The following is a 15,111-nucleotide window of genomic DNA, read 5'->3' on the forward strand; positions in this document are numbered from 1 at the left end:
AGGAACTAGAGGCAGAAGACAAATAGACATTTCTTACTATGTCACAGTTCAGATAATCCAAAAGAAGACAGGAAAGAGGGAACAGAAAAACAAAGCACAGAGAGGCCAACATAAAACAAATAACAAAATGGTTATTTTGTTAATAAATCTAACCTCATCGATAATTACATTAAATGTAAAGGATCTTAACACACCAAATAAAAGGGAGATTTTCTCAGATTATATTGAAAGAATCGTTTTCCAACTATGGGTTGTCTAAAGAAATCTATCAGAAATACAATGATATAGCTAGGTTAAGGGTAAAAGGATAGGAAAAGATATGCCGTGAAAACACTAATAAAACTTAGCTTGTAATGGCTACAGTAATATCAGACCTAGATTTCAAAGCAAGGAAAATTACTGGGCATAAAGAACAGAGTGAAAGTTTTTTAAAAGAATTTGCAGAAACCTCAGGAACTTACGGGGCAATATCAAAAGATCTAACATTCAGGTCATTGGTGTCCCAGAAGGAGAGGAGACTAAGTCAGGTGCTGAAAAAAAATTTGAAGAAATGATGGCTAAAAACTTCCCAAATTTGGTGAAAGACACAAATTATAAGATCAAGGTGCTCTAGGAACCCCAAATAGAATAAACTCAACGAAAATCATGCCCAGGCACATCATAATCAGACTGCTAAAAAAAAAAAAAAAAAAAAAAAAAGAAAGGTATTGAAAAAACTTTAAAGCAGTCAAACAAAAATAACACATTACATGTAGGGAAAAAATGAATCAGTTGTGAACTTCTCATGAGAAAAAAAAATAGAGGCCAGAAGACAAGGAACCAACATTCTGAAAGTGCTAGTAAAAAGAACTGCCAATCAACAATTCTGTATCCAGTGAGAATATCCCTTAGGAATTAAGGTGAAATAAATGTCTTCTTGGATGAAGGAAAACTAAGAGAATTCATTGCCAATATCCTTGCTCTAAAAGAAATGCTAAAGGAAGTTCATTAGGCTGAAAAAAAATAAAAGAAATGGGAAACTTGGAACTTCAGAAATGAAGGGAGACCAACAACAATGGTAGATATCTGGATAAATACAAAAGGTTACTCATCCCTTTAAGGGTTATCAATGTATATAGATATAACAGCTACAACATAAAATGGAGAAGATAAAAGGACTTTATGGTTGTGAGACTACATTTTACTTAAAGTGGTAAAATATCAATTCTAAGTAGACTTAGAGCACTTAGATAAGTATACTATAATCTTCAGAGCACCACTAAAAAATAATACAAAGAGATGTAGCAAAAAAAAAGGGCAATAGATGAGATAAAATTGAATATTAAAAAATATACAACTACAAACAACAAAAGCTAAAAGCAACAAATGGGACTACATCAAACTCAAAAGCTCTGCACAGCAAAAGAAACAACAAAATGAAAAGACAACCTACAGAATGGGAAAAAATTTTTGCAAACTATATATCAGATAAGAGATTAATATCTAAAATACATTAAGAACTCAGTCAACTTAATAACAAAATCGAACAATCCGATTAAAAAATGGGCAGAAGAACTAAGTAGACATTTTTCCAAAGAGCACATCAAAATGGCCAACAGACACATGAAAAGATGCTCAAGTAATCATCAGGGAAGTGCAAATCAAAACCACAATGAGACATCACCTCACATCTGTTGAAATGGCTATCATCAAGAAGACAAGAGACAACAGGTGCTGCTTAAGGCAGGGTGAAAAGGGAACCCTTACGCATTGTTGATGGGAATGTAAATCGGTCCAACCACTGTGGAAAACAATATGGAAGTTCTTCAAAAAATTAAAAATTGGTCTACCATATGATCCAGCAATTCTACTTCTGGGTATACACACAAAGGAAATGAAAACAGGATTTTGATGAGATATATGCACTCCCATGTTTATTGCAGCATTATGCACAAAAGCGAAGGTCTGGAAACAACTCAAATGCCTATCAGTGGATGAATGGATAAAAAAGATGTGGTACGTATACACAATGGAATATTATACAGCCATGAGAAAGGAGTATATCCTCCCATTTGTGACAACATGGATGGACCTTGAGCATATTATGCTAAGCAAGGTAAGTCAGAGAAAGACAAGTACTGTATGATATCACTTATATGTGGAATCTAAAATAGTTAAACCTGTGAAAAAACAGAGAGTAAAATGGTGGTTATCAAGAGGTGGGGGGAGGAGATAAGAGTGATTGTGTTTAAGGGTACAAACTTATAATGAGTAGTAAATGAGCAATAGAGATCTAATGCACAATATGATGAATATAGACAATAATATTGTACAATAATTATGTAATGTGATAAATGTCACATGAGCAATCATATTACAAGATATAAATGTATCAAAGTAACACACTGTACACCTTAAACTTACACAATGTTACATGTCAAATTTATTCAATAAAAAACAAAAATATATATACAACTAATCCAAAGGAAGGAATGGAGGGGGAACAGAAAAAAGAAAAAAAGAAGGTAAAAAAAGAAAAGAAATAAAATTATAAACAAATTTAACCACATCTATAATTACATTAAATGTAAATAGCCTGAACATAACAAAACAAAGGATAAAAGACAGAGATTGTTAGATTGGATTTTAAAACACATGTTGCTTTTGATAGCAGTCTCATTTACATAAAATTAGCCATTTTAACATGTATAATTCCATAGCATTTAGTACTTTCATATTATGCAAAAAACACCTGTACCTAGCTAGTTTCAAAACATTTTCATCACCCCAAAAGGAAACTCCATACCTATTAAGTAGTCATGTACCATTCTCCCTCCCCCAGCACCTGGCTATCTGCTTTCTAAATGGATTTACCTATTCTGAATATTTCATATAAAATAAATCATACAATATGGGACCTTTTGTGTCTGACATCTTTCACTGAACATAATGTTTTTCATGTTCATTAATGATGTAACATGTATCAGTATTTCATTCCTTTTTAAGACAGTATTATCCCATTGTCTGATGGATATACCACCTTCTGTTTATACATTCGTCAGGTGATTGATTGGCTTTTGGCTATTGTGAAAACCGCTGCTATGAACATTCTTATACAAGTTTTTGTTTAAACACATGTTTTCAATTCTTTGTTATATCCCTAGGAGTAGAGTGTCTGGGTCATATGGTAATACTATGTTTAACTTATTTGATAGTTTTTCCATAGCAGCTGCACCATTTTAAATTCCCTCCTACAATGTATGAGGGTTCCAATTTCTCTACATGCTTGACGACACTTGTTATTTTCCATTGTTTTGGCTATTGCCACCCTAGTGGATGTGAAGTGGTATCTCATTGTGTTTTTTTTTTTTTTTTAAGATTAGCCCTCAGCTAACATCTGTCGCCAATCTTCCTTTTTTTTTTTTTTCTCCTCAAAGCCCCAGTACATAGTTCTATATCCTACTGTAAGTCATGCCACCACAGCATGGCTTGAGGAGTGGTGTGTAGGTCCGCACCCATGATCTGAACCAGCAAACCCCAGGCTGCCAAAGCAGAGTGCACAAACTTAACCACTCATCCACGGAGCCAGCACCCTTGTTGTGGTTTTGATTTGTATCTCCCTAAAGATTAGCGATGTTGAACATCTTGTCATGTGCTTGTTGAACATTTGTATGTATTCTTTGAAGAAAAAGGCTTCTAAGCTACTTGCCCATTTCTTATTGGGTTGTCTTTTTGTTGTTGAGTTGTAAGAGTTTTTTTATATATTCTAGATACTAAACCCTTATCAGATATATGATTTGCAAATATTTTTTTCATTCTGTATGTTGTTTTTTCACTTTCTTTATGGTGTCCTTTGATGCACAAAAGTTTTCGATTTTGATGTCCAATTTAGGTTTTTCTTTTTTCGCTTGTGTTTTTTGGTGTCATATCTAAGAAATCATTGCCAAATCCAAAGTCATGAAGATCTACCCTTATGTTTTCTTCTGAGTTTTATGGTTTTAGCTCTTATGTTTAGGTCTTTGATCCATTTCGAGTTAATTTTTTTATGTGGTATGAGGTAAAGGTCCAACTACTTTTTTTTGCATTGATTTTCCCAGCACCATTTGCTTAACAGACTATTCTTTCCCATTGAATGGCTTTCACACTCTGGTCAAATATCAATTGACCATGGATGTATGGGTTTATTTGGGGACTCTATTCCATTGATCTATGTCTCTATCATTATTCCAGTAACACATTGTTTTTATTACTGTAGCTTTGTAGTAAATTTTGAAATATATCTTTTTCCCAGTCTCTTCCTTCTAGGTTTTTCCATCTGTCTGCTGCTTGCTCTACTATTTCTTGTCACAGGCGGCTGTGGATAGTACAAGCTTTTAAATGCTTTTGACAAAAGCCTCTTAGGAGGCCACTCCAGCCCTTAGATAGCTCTGAGAGGGAAGCAAAGAAACAAAGGTGCCTATCCACTCAGGGAGTCGCCAGACAGGTCACAACACACACAATTCTTTGAGAACAAGGTCTGTATTGCCCACTATGACACCAACAAGCTGCACCAGGAATGCAGGCCACCACACCCACAGCCATCTCTGAGCTGGGGGATCATAGGTAGGTAAGCAAAAATGCCACAATTCCTTACCGAAATTTAGCAGCTTTTCTCTTCATTAAGCACTCCCCTGGTTTGTTATAATTTTTACATTAGATTCTAGAGTTCTGAAAAAGTTGATTCTGACCATTTTTGCCAGCTTAATCATTGTTTCAGTGAAGGGATAGATCCATGGAGCTCCCTATTCCACCATTCTCAGTGACATCACACCCATTTCTATCAGATTTGACTTACGTATGTCACAGCTCTGTTGTTCAGGACATACAGATTTAGGATTGCTCTACTTGAATAGACATTCTTGAAGGATATTTTCACTAAGTAGAGAATTCTGGGTTGAACAGTTATTTGTTCTTTCACCACCAGAAAAATGTTGTCACTTCCTCCATGATTTGTGATGAGAAATCTGCTGTCCTTCAACTGTTTTCCTCCTATGGGTGAGGTGTCATTTCTCTCACTGCTTTCAAGATTTTTTCTTTGTATTTAGTTTTCAGAGGTTTGATTATGTGTCTTGGCTTGGATTTCTTTTGTTTTTACTGTTTGGATTTTGCTCAGCTTCTTGAATCTTCTTACATCTTTTGCCATATTGGGGACATTTTCTTCAACTACTTATTTAGCCCTGCCCTTCTTTTTACCCTCGCTGTGGGACTCCTATGACATGAATACTAGATCCCTTCTTATCATCTCACAGGTCTCTGAGGCTCTGTTTTTGTTTTCAGTCTATTTTCTTTCTGCTGTCAGACTGAATAATTTCTATTGGCTGTCTTCAAATTTACGGAATCTTTCCTCTGTACCTTCCATACTGCTGTTGAGCCCATCTGTTGAGGTTTTTTTTAAATTGTAGTTATTGTATTTTTCAATTCTAAAATTCCCATTTGGTTCTTACGTCTTCTATTTCTTGCTGAAACTTTCTGTTTTTCATTTGCTTCAAATGTGTTTGCAGTTGCTCATTGAAGCATATTTATGATGGCTGGTTTACAATCTTTGTCACATCATTCTAACATGTGTCATCTGTTGGCATCTATTAATATTTTTAATAGACTTCATTCTTTAGAACAGTTTTAGGTTCACAATAAAACATCTACTGATCTTTATTCAAGTTGAGATTTTCCTGTTTGGGTATCATGAGTGATTTTCTATTGAAACATGGACATTTTGGGCATTATATTATGAGACTACATCTTATTTAAACCTTCTGTTTAACTGGCTTCCTCTGACACCATTATGGCTGAGAGAGCAGAGACACTACCTTGTTTCTGCCAGATGTGGGTAGAAGTCTAGGTTCGCCACTCAGCCTTCTTTGACACCCAAGGGGAAGGCCTCCTTGTTATTGCTGAGCAAGGATGGAAGTTCCAGCTCCCCGTTAGGCATCCACGGGGAACCACCCTGGCTGGAATGGATAAGACTGTATTATTACTGCTTCCCAGGTGGTCTCCACTCAGACTACAGCGGTGTGTGTGGCCTCCCTATCACTGGGCAGTGGTGAAAGTCCTGACTTTCCTGTAGGTCTCTCCGACACCACGCAGTACAGAGGTTGAGGGGTGCGGTGCCTCATTACTGCTGGGTGGGGGTAGAAATCCCAGCCCCCTAAATGGTCTACACAGACACCATGGGTGGTGGCGGGGGGAGGGGCAGGGATGCTGTCTCATAATTACCCAGTGGGAATGAAAGTCCCAGCTCCCTACTGGTCCTTTTCTCATACCGCCTCTGTGAATGGGGAGGTTGGGTTTGAGCACCTTTTTATAGCCTGGCAAGGGCAGAAATCTAGGCTCCCCAAATAGCCTTTGCTGGTACGGGCGGGACCAGTTTTTTCTGTGATGTTTTGCTGGAGAAGAGCAGTTATTGTCTAAAAGTTTTTGGTCCGACTACGTTGCTCCTTTCCTTGTTCTTTGGTTAGAGAGAGCAAACTTTTGTTGTTTTTTTCGTTTTTCTTTTTTTTCCTTCTGTTTACACCAATTGGCATTTCAGGGTTGCCAGCTTCTTCAGTTCCAAGTCTGGGATATATGTGGCAAAAAGAAAACCCAGGGAACTCACCACCATGTTATTCCTTAGGTACCATGGTCCCAACCCTGTTTTCTTTTCCCATCTTTCAAAGTCTTATATTTGTTTTCTTTGTACTTAGGGTTTTATTTGTCCTTAGCAAGAGAAAAGGAAAAGTACGTCTACTCAATCTTCCCTGAGGCAGAAGTCCCTCTTCTATTATTTTTAAATTACTTCTACCTTGTACATCTGTTCTTTTTGTGCCCTTTTAAATGTCTATTGTGCATATAGAGGATATTCTAGATCTATTTTTTATGCTTTTCCCTTTCTCATAATTTCAATCTATTTTTCTCGGTCCTGTGATGATTTATCGAGACGTTAAGATTAACCATTAAGATTAACAGAGTACCAGATATGGTACTCTGCCATATCTGTTCTGCTAATTATAGTTCCTGAGTCAAACTGGTACATTTTATTGGCCTCAGTTTGTTCACTTATAAAATAATGAGATTGGAATAAAGTCTTTAGCTTCCCATCAATCTCTAAAGATGTACAATTACAATAATAGTTTGAGAATTAATGGTTAATTACTAGCTATGTAAATTTCTATTTCTTTGGCAAAATGAAAATGTATGGTTAATTATATTCTATTTCCTCATTTGTAAAATGGAAATGAGTGACTACACTGCATAGACTTGATGTGAATAGTGACACATTATAAAGTCTTTAGAACAGTGTCTGGCAAATATTAAAGACTCAGTTACTGGTAGTTATTATTCAGAAACCTATGATTCCTGAGTGGACAAAGGCAGAGAGGAAGAGGAAAGGCTAAACGGAAGAGTAATAGCTGATCTCTGCCTTTGATGATGAATACATTTTGATAGCTGGTAATTGAGAATTATAGTGGATGGACATTCCAAGCAGAAGAAAAGTTGCTAATGTGGAAAAGTGCAAAGCAAGTTCTGGGACCATCAAGCAATCTATTTTTAGTTGATATATAAAGTACACGCTCTAAATTAGTGATAGATGAAACTAAAAATGTAGGAAGTGAACAAAATATGAAAGACATTGAATATTGATGTGAGGAGCTTAGCTTGTTCTTTACAAGATTTGAAGAATGATAGACATTTATTCTTAGTATGGCAATGAGATAACCAAAATTATCTTTTATATTTCTCCGTGAGATAAATGGAGATTGCATGTTATGCAATGTTTATGGCTCTATCTCAAAAAAGTTGCTTCTCTTGCCATTTCCTTCCTGGATTATCTATCAGACTGGAATCCTTCAATTATCTCAGGAACCCAGGCAACCAGACATTTAACCATTTCAACAAAATGAAGTTAGGAAAAATAAAAACTGGTTCTGGTTACAGGTGATTTTTCAGTTGATGGATGTGTGTCTACAGTAGTCCAGGGACCACACCCGAAAGCCAAACAACCATGAGGCCTCTGCAGCCCTTTTCAGTCCTGTCAGCACAGCCACTACTCAACCATCCTCACACACACTTCCCTTCTACTACTGTTTGTGCTTAGTTCATTTTGCCCCTGGAAATGACAACCAAATTACAAACACTGCGAATCTATTAAACCTCAACACTAAAGGTTCTACCTCCACTTTCTGCCTTAACTTAGCCATGCTTTAAGGATTTCTCTTCCCCCATAGTCCTCTAAAGTTGATGTTGCTCATTTTGCACTATTCGCATGCCATGGATCTCAGAAAAAGGGAGGATGTTTTTTATTGCCTACACATTTGTGTCCCTTATCCCCGTGTAAAAGTCCTTCCAGAAGAGCTGTCATATGCTCATACCCTTTCCTATACTTTGAACTACTGTAACTTGCTCAAAACTCATTCTAGGAATATAGTTTCAGGAAGAACTCATGGATCTAAGGTTTTTTTGTTTTTTAAAGAATCTGTAGTATTTCAGCTAGATTTGCTCAAACTCATGCTGATAATTTTAAGGACTTATGTATCTAAGATTATTTGCACAGAAACTGCTGTTTGAGCTGGGTTTACTGATTTCCAGGTTGTGGGCTGGATTGTCTCCCAAAAAGATACGTTTATGTCCTAACCCTGGTACCTGTGAATGTGACTTTATTTGGAAACAGGGTCTTTGCAGATGTAATCAAGTTAAGATGAGATCATACTGGATTAGGGTAGGCCCTAAATCCAATAGGAGGAGGAAGTTTGGAGACAAAGACCGAGGAGACAAGGGGAAGAGGGCCATGTGAAGAGACTGGAGCATGCAACTACAAGCCAAGGAATGCCTGGGGTCACAAAAATTGTAAGAGGCAAGGAAGGAGTCTTCCCTAGAGCTTTCAGAGGTAGCATGGCCCTGATCGTACCTACAGGCTTTGGACTCCTAGCCTCCAGAACTGTGAGGAGAGCAAAATACCACAAAATTGGTGGCCCATTAACAAAACACTTAGTGGCTTGTTTTAAGTTTTGTGGTATTCTGCTATGGCAGCCCTAGGGAAAAACACTCTCCTCATTCAGTGAAAACTTCAATACCAGTTTTTGAATTTTCTCTCTAATTCCTTTATCATTATCTGCGTGGAAAACTTACCCGGTTGGCCAGTCCTCCTCTTCTCACATACACTTTCACAATGATAGGGAATGTAATGAATGAGAACATACGTGTAATATAAACTTCAAGAGGGAAACTATGTATCAGTTTCATTTCTGCAATAAGATTTGAAAGCTCAAATACCACCAAACTTATTCCAGCAGGACTCCACGTTGGCCAAGCAGGAATTCTATAAGGAATGCAATAAATGGGCCTTTGTTGTTCACTTTTATTACATAATACAGGTAAATTATTTTAAAGAGAGAATAAAGAAAAAAAAAAAATCATCCATAATTCCAGCTATTCAGGATGATCACTTTAACCTTTGCTAACTGTCCTTCCTCATATTGTATTCTGAATGTGTACAGAAAGGGGATCTTGTCTAGCAATTGTTACTTATTTTACATCTTGTTTTGTTGGTTTCCTTATCATATTCTAGGAAATTACATATTTTTATTGCACTCGAAAAACATGTACAGGCAGTGGAAAAAGTGATCTGAGAGTAATACAGTATGTGCCACCTGGCTTTCCCACTCCACTCTGTTCACGCTTCTTGGCACTCCCCAGTTAGGGGAGAGAAAGAGACAGATTCCTGCTTGAAGACACTTTTAGGTGAAAAGGTTCTCGAGAGGGGTGTGAGCCTTCCAACTTACTGAGAGCCCTATGAGAAGGCCAGGCCTAAATGATCATCCATAACTGATGAGTGAGGAAACGGAGCCCCGAGTAGAAAGAGCCAGGTTAAGGCCATGACACAATTTGGGGCCCAGCTCCCCTCTCTTCCAAAGAACTCTCTCATCTTTTTAGGCATTTAAGAACAAGAGATTAAAAAATGATAAAAATGATCATAAATTTACCCTGAATTGGCTTGCTCCAGATAGTTTTAAAATATCTGTGAATTTGTCAATTTCTCTCTCCGGTTTTTAATTTTTGCTTTATATTCATTCTTTATATTCAGGCTATATTATTTAGGAATATTTAAGATTAGAATCATTCATTCACCTGGTGAGTTGACATTTTTACCATTCTCTAGGAACTTTATCTCTAGCAATGTGTTTGCCTTAAAGACTATTTTGTCTGGTATTAAATAAAACAGCTTTCTCTTGGATACAATGTGCCTAGTATATCTTTTTGTGTATTTTTCATGTGTGTCCTTATCTTTTTAGACATGTCTGTTGTAAATAGCATATAGCTGCTTTAAAAAAAAATCATATTTCACAAGCTTTGATTTTAACTGAAAATTTGAGCCCATTTACATTTATTGAGATTAATGATGTACTTAGATCTATTTCTAAAATAAATTCATTTTGTGGTTTCTATTTATCTCACTTTTTCTGTTTTTTGTTTTTGTTTCCTCCTCATTTTCCCGCCTTTCTTTGGGTTGTTTTTTAACTCACTCCATCATTTTCTTCTAGTTTGGAAGTTCTCTCTCTCCCTGCCCCCTCCCTCTTTTTAGCAGCTACCCTGGTTATTTTAACGTGTACACTTAATACATCTGCCATCCTTCCAAAATAAAAGGATTTTAGAATGCTTTACCCCAAGAACTTGCTAAGAAAATTTGCTTCTCAAAACTTTAGTCCTTGTGTTAACTCCACAAGTAGACATTATCATTGTTTTAGTCACTATTCTTAATCAAAATATTTATATTAAAAATTCTTTTGCATAAATATTTAACCCTGGGTATATTTTAGTCTGGTCTCCAGTATTTTCTCCTGTTTTACCTATCAACTTATTTTTTACAAGATTCCTGATGTAGACTAGCCAGGAATTCCCTGGATCCATATACTAATTAATTCTACCCAGCTAATGCAGACTTGCTTCACAGTTCACTATTCCGACCATCTGCATTTTATCTTCACTTCTGTAGGATAATAATCTCATAATGAACTTTTACTCAATAACATACTCTCAAAATTTCCTTTTATGTGGTAAGATGTCAACAAAAAGCTCTTAAGTCTGATAGTCATCTTAGGGTAGAAAATAACAATTGGAGAAAAGCCACCATTAGAATCTTCTAAGTCAACTCCACAAAATCCCCAGGGCCTGCAGTTCAAATTGTACACATCTTCAGGATGTCTGAAATGAGAGTTGCCTCATGAGGAAAAAGGAATTTTTACTGAAAAAAAAAAAAAACTTCTACCTCCTCAAATCTTACACACTCCCTCCTCTTCTTTTATTCTAACCAAAAACTTCATCTGATGCTTCATTGAGAAAATACGATTAACCATAGGGGCTCCTTTTATTCTCCCCATCACCAAATTCTCAGATCTGTTTCCATTGACACCTATATCCTCTCTTCCCTCCTGCTCACAGAGAAAGTAACCTAGTTCCTATCAACCACTAACTGGTCATCTATGCAACAGCTCATCTTCTCTTGGCCTCTCAAAAACTTCTGTCCTGAAGTTATCTTACTGGGCCATCAGTTTACAAATAAACCCTGTATCTTCCATCTACTAACAAACCGAAGAACTGAAAATTCCTTCTTTAATTTCACATCTCCCTCAAACTGACTCACCTCTGGGCTTCCAGCAAAACATTTCAAGAGTAGTCTACACTTGCTATCACCTCTTCCTATCTTTATGTTCAGTCTTTAATTCAATCTAATGATGATAAACATTTATTGATCATTTATTAGGTGCTGAGTACTGTTCAAAGATGGTTTTAATGTGAATTATTACTTAATCCTCACAAGTCTATGAGAAGATGATGCATCGGATAAGGCAACTGAGGCACAATGTTACAGAACTTGCAGAAAGCCTCAAAAACGGCAGGACAAGACTTCAAAACCAGGCAGGTTGACAGCAGAGCCGTGCTCTCATCAATCTACCCTATGCTGCTCCAATCTGGTTTATGACCCCAGCAGAGCACCACAAAGACCTACAATGGCCTACATTTTGCCAAATCTAAAGGACACTGTATTCATCTTATTCAATTTTATAGTAGCAATCACCAGTATGACTGGCTCTATCTTGAACCACATGGCTCTCCTGACTTCTAAGACACCACACTCTAGATTAGATATCCTCCTGCCTCGTTAGCATAGGAGACTGGCTACTTTTCCTTCCTCTGCATGACATCTAAATGTTGGAAGAGTGCCGAGGCAGAAACCTAGGCTTTCTTGTTTTCTCTATATTTATACTTTGCCTAAGTGATCTTATCCTATCACCCATCTTGAATACTATCTGAAGGCTGAAGTTACTGAGCTGTCCCCTGATTTCCACTTAGTGTCAAACAAGCTTTTCACACCTAACGTATCCAAAACCAACTTGATTTTATTCCCTCCCAAACTGATTCTCCATAGCCACCTAACATCTTCATTACCCAGTTCTAGTTTAAAAAGTTGGCACTGAATTTAACGTCTTCCCTTGTTATCACGCACCTCAGTAAGTCCTGTCAGCTCACCTCCAAATAAATCTCAGACCTATCCATTTCCATCCATCTCCAATGCAACTCCTCTGTCCTAACCTCTATCATCTTGCTTCAGTAATTATGCAGCCCCTAAAATGGTCGCCCTGCCTCTACTCTTGCTCCCATTTCAATCCACTCTTCACAGAGCATCAAGCGACCTTGTCAAAATGTCAGACATGTCACTGCCATACTCAAGTCTCCTTTGGCAAATTCTCATAACACCTTAAGAATAAATTCCAAGGGGCCAGCCCTGTGGCCGAGTGGTTAAGTTCACGCACTCCACTTCAGCAGCCTTGGGTTTTGCCGGTTCACATCCTGGGTGCAGACCTAGCACTGCTGATCAAGCCATGCTGAGGTGGCGTCCCACACAGCCAGAGCCAGGACTACAACTAGAATATGCAACTACGTACTGGAGGGCTTTGGGGAGAAGGGAGAGAAAAAAAAAAGATGGGCAACAGATGTTAGCTCAGGTGCCAATCTTAAAAAAATGAAAATCCAAGCCTTTGACACAAAGGCCTGTGACCCTTACAGCATATGCTCCATGCCTGTATCTTCAACTACATCTCGCAACATTCTTTCCTATTAGTGCATTATTTTTTCATTACGTTTATCACAAAACAAAAAACTTAATGCTTCCCCCCACCAGATGCAAAAGTAGTAGTAAGATCTCAAGAGGGCACGAGCATGTTGTCTTGATGGTCACCATTTATCTAATGTCTGGCATGTAATAGGCAATAGCCGAATATTCGTCAAAAAAGTTCACAAGAACATTCTCTCCCATCTATTACACTGAAATATTATAAAAGCCATAACTTGCTTCATAGTCTTAGCTCTACCACTAAGTAGATGTAAAACACTGAGTTTGCTGCTCATCTCTCATTTTTTCTAGATATTAAAATAGAGAAATAATATGCATACTGTCATCTACCAGAGAGCTGTTCTGGATAAAAATGTTTAGATCAGTTCTCAAAGTGTGGTCCCTGGCACAACAGCATCACCTGGGAACTTGTTAGAAATACAAATTCGCAACCCCCGCTCCAAATTTACTGCATCAGGAACTCTGGAGGTGGGGCTCAGCAACAAGCCCTCTAGGAGATTCTATGTATACTCAAGTTTAAGAACCACTGATTTAGATGAAAATACTTTGGGGGAAAAAAAGTAGAGCCAAACAAATGCCCGGTTATTGCCTTATATGACAAAATCATGCTTAACCTTGTTATTTGTCAGTGAACGTAAACAGTAAAATTACGAAGCCAGGGTTTTCATAATAGTTTATGTTGTTCATAGTATCTTAAACACAGAAGACCTTAAATGTGAAATACTTACGCAAGCAAAGCCAAGAGATGGTATTGCCTACACACACAACTAAGGAATACCTAACAGTAGATGCAAGGTTATGACTGAAAATTAGGACATTTTAGGGGTTTTGTTAGGCTGAGGGTAAGAATAAAGGAGGATGTTTTGTGGTCCTTCACATGGTTTGAAATTATATAAGATAGCAGTTAATATGTATACAGGCAATGTGGAATTAACCAAGATTTCTCTTATAAATCTTGACTAATGAGGATTCAGGTGTCCAACCGTCAAGTCATTTATATCTACACTCTATGAATTAGGATGGAGTAAAATACATGTACTTAGAGAGTTCAGATCATCTGCCTCCTGACATGAGTAAAACAGTAATTCTGAACTACAGATTCAACTTTCTTCTATGAGCCAACACAATGAGTATTGCTGGGTGGGGGAGGGGGTCCTAGGCCATGGCAAATAGACACATTAAGATATTCTCCTGGTTTTGTCTTAGCCTCAGGATTGTCATTTACTCTGCTGACTCTGAAGCTGCACAAACACACAAGCAGAGGTAGAAGAGCTACATGAAGCATGAGAGATTAAGGGAAAAAAAAGTAGTTTAGGAAAACATGTCTTATGCCTAAAATCTTTATATAGAATGTTTCTCCGTACTAAGAGTAACAAATGGAGGCAATTTTTAAATGGTGTACAAAAATTTGGTGCTGTTCCTCAGTAGGTTTAGTACATAACACCCTTTTTAAAAAAGTGGTGGGGGGGGGGGGGGGGTAGCCCTGTGGCTGAGTGGTTAACTTCCTGCGCTCTGCTTTGGCGGCCCAGGGTTTCACCAGTTGGGATCCTGGGCGCAGACATGGCACCGCTCATCAGGCCATGTTGAGGCGGCATCCCAAATGTCAAAACCAGAAGGACCCACAACTAAAACATACAACTATGTACCAGGGGGCTTTGGGGAGAAAAAGGAGAAATAAAATCTTTAAAAAAAAGAGGGGTGGGGACTTCATGTTAGGAAGGACTAAGATTCATGTGGATATTTCAGTATATAAGTCATGGTCATTCCTCCAAAAAGACTAATAAAAGATACAGAGTAACGTGGCATTTAACTGAGATTAAGAGCTTTTTTAAAAGGTTTTGAAATCAACCTCAAATGTTGTATTGCTGATGTTCACCATTATTTAAGAAAACCTTTAATAATAGTAGTTATATCAAGTTACACTGTGATGAGGGACCAGACAAAAAATATCTTTAGGAAGGACTGGTTTTCACAATCGAATTCTGCCG

The sequence above is a fragment of the Equus quagga genome, chromosome 13, assembly GCF_021613505.1.
Source record: "Equus quagga isolate Etosha38 chromosome 13, UCLA_HA_Equagga_1.0, whole genome shotgun sequence".
NCBI classification, from domain to species: domain Eukaryota; kingdom Metazoa; phylum Chordata; class Mammalia; order Perissodactyla; family Equidae; genus Equus; species Equus quagga.